The sequence below is a fragment of the Echinops telfairi genome, unplaced genomic scaffold (assembly GCF_000313985.2).
Source record: "Echinops telfairi isolate 266 unplaced genomic scaffold, ASM31398v2 ScPeMD7_19;HRSCAF=73, whole genome shotgun sequence".
NCBI lineage: Eukaryota > Metazoa > Chordata > Mammalia > Afrosoricida > Tenrecidae > Echinops > Echinops telfairi.
Window position 1 is genome coordinate 9,916,621 of NW_022103916.1, and position 6,040 is coordinate 9,922,660.

At 39.1% G+C, this 6,040-nt stretch overlaps 1 protein-coding gene across 1 annotated transcript in view; it reads right to left on the reverse strand.

Annotated features, from left to right (window-relative positions):
• Positions 1-6,040, reverse strand: part of MAOA (monoamine oxidase A) — a gene marked incomplete at its 5' end in the record, with an annotated part of 55,546 nt that overhangs the window by 45,773 nt on the left and 3,733 nt on the right. The gene's annotated exons all lie outside the window — the stretch shown is intronic.

The window sequence follows — 6,040 nt, forward strand, 5'->3', positions numbered from 1 at the left end:
TTCAGCAATAAAATGTATAAAAAGCAAAGCAAACTGAAGTATATATTTTGGTCTCAATCACTTTTAAAGCCTTTTAAGTTATTATTATTATTTTAATAAATCATTTTATTGCAGACTCTTACAGTTCTTATAACAATCCATACATCAATCATCAGTTGCATCAAGCACATTTGTACGGAAGTTGCCATTATCATTTTCAAAACATTTTCTTTCTACTTAAGCCCTTGGTTTCAGCCCCTGTTTTTCCCTCCCTCCACAATGCTCCCACCCTTGAGAACTCTTGATAAATTATAAAATATTGTTATTTTCATATCTCACACCATCCGCTGTTTCCCTTCTCCCATGTTTCTGTCATTTGTCCCCTTCGGGTTGTGTGTGGGGGGTATACATTGATCATTGTGCTTAATTTTCCCTTTGTCCTCCTTTTACCTTTATCTTCTCCCTCTCCTCATAGTATCACTACTCCTATTATTGTTCCTGAGGGGTTCATCTCTCCTGGAGTCCATGTGTCGACAGATCTCATCTGTACCAGAGTACATGCTTTGGTCTAGTAGGATTTGGAAGGTAGAACTGGTATCATGATAGTGGAGGTGAGGAAGCATTAAAGAACTAGAGGAATGTTGTTTGTTTTGTGGGTACTATACTACACCCTGGCTACCTCGTACCTTCCTTGTGACCCTGCTGTGACAGGATGTCCAAGTGTCTACAGATGGGCTTTGGGTCTCTACTCCAACTCCCCTCATTTGCATAGATGTAATTGTTTTGGGTCTTCTGATGCCTGATACCTGATCTCAATGACACTTTTTGATCACACAGGCTGGTGTGCTTCTCCCTTGTGGAATTTGCTGCTTCCTTTGCTAGGTGGCGCATGTTTAACTTCAAGCCTTTAAAAACCCAGACTCTGTATCTTTTAATAGCCAGGGACCATCAGTTTTCTTTACCACATTTGCTTATGTACCCATTTTGACTTCAGCGATCGTGTCAGGAAAGTGAGCATCACAGAATGCCAGGTTATTAGAATAAAGTATTCTTGCTTTGAGTGAAGAAATAAGTAGAGGCCCAGTGTTCATCTGCTACATTGATACTTAATATATAAACATATGTACATAGGCCTATCTCCTTATCGTTATGTATTAATATATTTACATTTATACATGCCTATATTTATACCTCTATAAATGTCTTTTGCCTCCTAGTTCTTTCCTCTATTTCCTTTTATTTTCCTCCTGTCCCACTATCATGTTCAACCTTCATTTGGCTCTCAGTAATTCCTCTCAGCTGCACTTGATCAAACCCACCAGGGGTTCTACACCCTCCTTGACATCCATTTCAGATGCCTTGTTGTTCCCTTGTCCCTGGGTTTCTTGGCCCCTCCCTTCCCTTTCTCCTACCTCCTCCTCTCTTGTCTCACAGGAACCATTGGTCCCATTGTTTTCTCCCCAGAATTGTTTATTTTGTCTATCTTATAAATAGTTCCAGGTCTTTCCGCTGACCCTTATGAATGTTTTCTGATTGAGTTTGATGAGGTGCCAAACCCTGCTCGCTGAGTCTGAAGTAATTATTATATTATTATTATTATTATTATTATTATTATTATTAAGCTATTATATATGTTTTTCATCTGTGTTAGTTAGATATAATTAGATTTTAAGCTAGTGATAACTAAAGATAACTAAGCTGAATTCCTTCATGTCTAACAATGAAATATCATATCAATCCCTTCTGATGAGGTCTTTATCCTATTTTAAAATACTTAATAGGAAAAGTACAAAAAGGTAGAACAAGTTCATGGATCTAATAAATTATTTACAAATATGCAAACTACGTTTCCTAGCTAACTAACTGTTTGCTTTCCCCTATTAGAAGTAGTTTTACACACTTTCCAGCTTTTTCCCCCCTCTCCATGATTTAGTCAATGGATTAAATATTGAAACGCTCCAACTCCTGCACTATTTTTTAATAGTGTGCTATATTTATTATCAGTTCTTATTCATCTTACATTTTCTCCTCAGCTGTCTGATTTTTGTGTGTGCACCACTCACGGCATTTTTTTTAAATGTAGAAATAGTTTAATTCCTAAGGGATTTATTCCTCTATTTCTCAGAAAGGATTTATCCTTGCTCCAGGTCACACTGGCATCCGTTCACAATAACAATACTACCTAATCTTAGTCCATTTTTATATCTGAAGTGATTTGAAGGAAGGCTGAACTACATATGTAGCTTGATCTCTTCCAGTTCACCCTTACTCATATTAGGCAGTCCCACCCAAAGTGCAAGGAAGTTACAACATTCGGAGGGCTCCGCACTTGACTTTTTGTCACTTTAACTTTATAAGACTACCAAAAGCACTGCTTCGACTCTTAGCAGCTTCTTCGATGGTCTTCTTCACTCGTTCCCACTTCCAGAAGAAAAGTAGGTTACACCTTCTCTGGATTTGAATTCTTTCTAAATATTGACATAGTGATTCTTCACTACCTTATTGGCTCTCTAATATGTTGAGGATTTAGGTGTGAATGCATGTGTTAAGTGTATAAAGTATAATTTTCTTGTTCCCAGAATATTGAGTTTAGTATCACTGAACCTGATCTTCTCAGAATGACCCAGCCTGATATCATAGTATCTATTGTAGGGTATTCTTTGTTAATAGTTTGTTTACTGAGATTAAGATTAGCCTGTGATTTTTGTTTTCACCACTGTCTTTGTCTGTTTTTGAGTTACTCACTGCCACTGAGACTATCTAGAATTTGACTTTCAGAGCTATATATCTTTACAAGCACAGATAGCCTAATCTTTCTCCCTCAGAGTGGCTGGTGAGTTTAAACTGCTGACTTTGCTGTTGGCAGTTCAACAGTTACTTGGCTCAACCAGGGCTCCTGGTACCCACACGTGGAAAATCGGGGAAGCCAGGTGAGCAGGGGACCAGGAAGGGAGGAATCAATCAGAGGTAACAAAGAAACAAAAAGCACGAAGAAAGCTGCCCGGCTATCAAAAAGTATAGCATCTGGGGTCTTAAAGGCTTGAAGGTAATCAAGAGGCCATCAAGCTCAGAAGCAACAAATCCCACATGGAAGAAGCACACCAGCCTATGCAACCACGAGGTGTCGAAGGGATCAGGTATAAGGCATCATCAGAACAAAAAATCTTACCATAGTGAATGATGGGGGGAGTGCGGAGTGGAGACCCAAAGCCCATTAGTAGGCCACTGGAGATCCCCTTGCAGAGGGGTCTCAGGGAGGAGATGAGCCAGTCAGGGTGTGATGTAACAACGATGAAAAATACAACTTTCCTCTAGTTCCTAAATGTTTCCTCCCCGCTCCCACTACCATGACTCGAATTCGACCTTGCAAGTCTGGCTAGACCAGAGGATGTACACTGATACAGACAGGAATTGAAAATACAGCGAATCCAGGGCAGATAAGCCCTACAGGACCAGAGGTGTGAGTGGTGAAACAGGGAGGGTAGAGGGAGAGTGGGTAGGAAAGAGGGAACTGATTACAAGGAACTATATGTGACCTCCTCCCTGGGGGACGGACAAAAGAAAAGTGGGTGAAGGGAGACATCGAACAGGGCAAGATATGACAAAATAACAATTTATAAACTATCAAGGGCTCATGAGGGAGGGGGGAGCTGGGAGGGAGGGGAAAATTGAGGACCTAATGCCGGGTGTTTAAGTGGAGAGCAAATATTTTGAGAATGATGAGGGCAATGAATGTACAAATGTGCTTTACACAATTGATGTGCTTAAGGATTGTGATAAGAGTTGTATGAGCCCCTAATAAAGTGATTAAAAAAAAGAAACAAAAAGCTCCAGGAAAGATTTATAAGGGGGGAAAAGTACACAGGGAATATCTCAAGGAGGATAAGATTATAAAGGTGAAAAAAAAACACCCGACAATGGAAACTAAGGGAATCTGAAGGAATGGGAGACATAACCCTATAAGCCCCAGTGTAGCATCACTTATCTTGGGACATGAAGGTCACTGTTTTTGGGGGGAATAGCATAGGTAGAAAGTGTATAATAGCTTTCTTTCCCCTAAATAGGAAGAGTATACCTATGTATTAGTGTACTTCTAATCTCATTAATTAGTGATCAGACTCTTCTATGTACTCTGGGAGAGTTGTTTGTAAAGAGAATCATCTATTCTTCCAGAATTTGGTCGAAAATGTTGCAGAGCGCTTAGTGTTTTCTTTGTGGGAAAATTTTACAGATTCAATTTATTTTGAGGTTAAAACACTACTCATATTTTCTTAAATCAGTGTTAATTTGATAACTTGTATTTTTTATAACATACATTTCATATATATTAAGTCCTAACCACTAGCATTGCAGACATTCCTTTCTCATATACTTCAGGAACGCTATAATATCATACTCAATATACAATAATAATTCCTGACATATATTAATGAAACAGATTTTCTCGGGCAATAACATAGATGGAACAAGCATGTTAGAATTTTCATTTCCTTTTACGAACAAAAAAACTTGTCCTAAATTGAGTATTTTCAACATGACAGATAGACCTTTTTAATAACCAGGTTTTAAAGATAAGAAAAGTAGGGCTAAGGGAAAATGTAATAACTATCGCCAAAATGAAGGAGGTTTTTCAAAAAATGACAGAATCATATCTAATATGGATATATATATATATATATATATATATATATATATAGAGAGAGAGAGAGAGATTTTAGTCTTCTAGAAATCCAGCTTAAGATAAACACACTGTTTTAAATTACAATTTGAAGTTTTAAGGGAATCTAATACACATTTAGATTGTATCTAATTGTTCTGATGAGTAAATGGAAATTTAAGGTGCTAATAGCACTTCACAAAGATAATACAGTATATTGGGCCAGTACAAGAGTAAGAACCCCAGTAGAATCTCAGTAGAATCCCTAAATCAACAGACTGCCAGTAAACCATATTGGAGGGAAGTAGCTAGAAATTCTCCAATAAAATAAACCAGGATTGATATTAATTTAAAGTAAACAGGAAAGTACATACAATAGAGCACTATTTCTCAAACTAATGTGCACATGAATCTCCAGAGGATCTTGTTAAAATATAGATTTTAGAATTTGAAGATCTGGAGTGCGACCAGAACCCTGGTGGAATAGTAAGTTATGTGTTGGGCTGCTAACCAAATGATCAGTAGTTTGTAACCATCAGCTGCTCCACAGGAAAAAGATAAGAAGTCCCAATCCCATAAAAACGTATAGCTTTGGAAACTCAAAGGACGGTTGCATTCTGCCTATATAGGGGAAGCTAGGAGTCAGAATTGACTTGATGGCAGTGAGTTACAGTAGAGTAGGGGTAAGAACTCAGATTCTTTAGTTATAAAAAGTTCCCAAGTGATTCTGATATAGTCAAAAATAATAGACTACAGTTTGTAGAGAAAGGTTACAGAGCACTTTTAAAGCTGTGCAAAATGCAAAAGGACAAGTACAACATGAGTCCGCTGAAGTAAGCTTAAAAAAATGCAAAAGGGGCAAAGGAAAAAAGTTACTGTATACAAAAATTCCTGGGGTGAGGTCCAGGTAGTATGGCAGGAGCCAGACCAAATCCAGGGGTACAATGGTAGCCAACTAAAAAGGAGGGGGAAAAAGAAATGGGTAGCGGGGGAACAGGGAACTAACCCACCCAAGGGGAGGGTACTGGTTATCTCTCCATAGGGAAAGAGGGACCAGGCTTTAACCCAGTGCTAGACAGCTTGACCCTCCCCCCAGAAGAATTTACTTCAGAGGACAGCATTGAAGCTACTGCACAAGGAGAGGGACACGTCTGATCAGAGCACATGGGAGCAAATGAAGGGGGAGGAAGAGAAAGTGGAGCATATACAAGCCCACCAAGCCTTGAGGGCAATATCCATGCTCAGAAAAGCCAATGAACAGAGAGGACCATATGGCCGGCCCCACTACGAGACAAGACATCCTTCACTGACCCATAGCTCTACAGGGGACAACACTGGAGAAACAGTGTGGGAATTGCGTCTGATCTGACCCCACCACACCGAGGCAAAACACTAAGGGGGTGC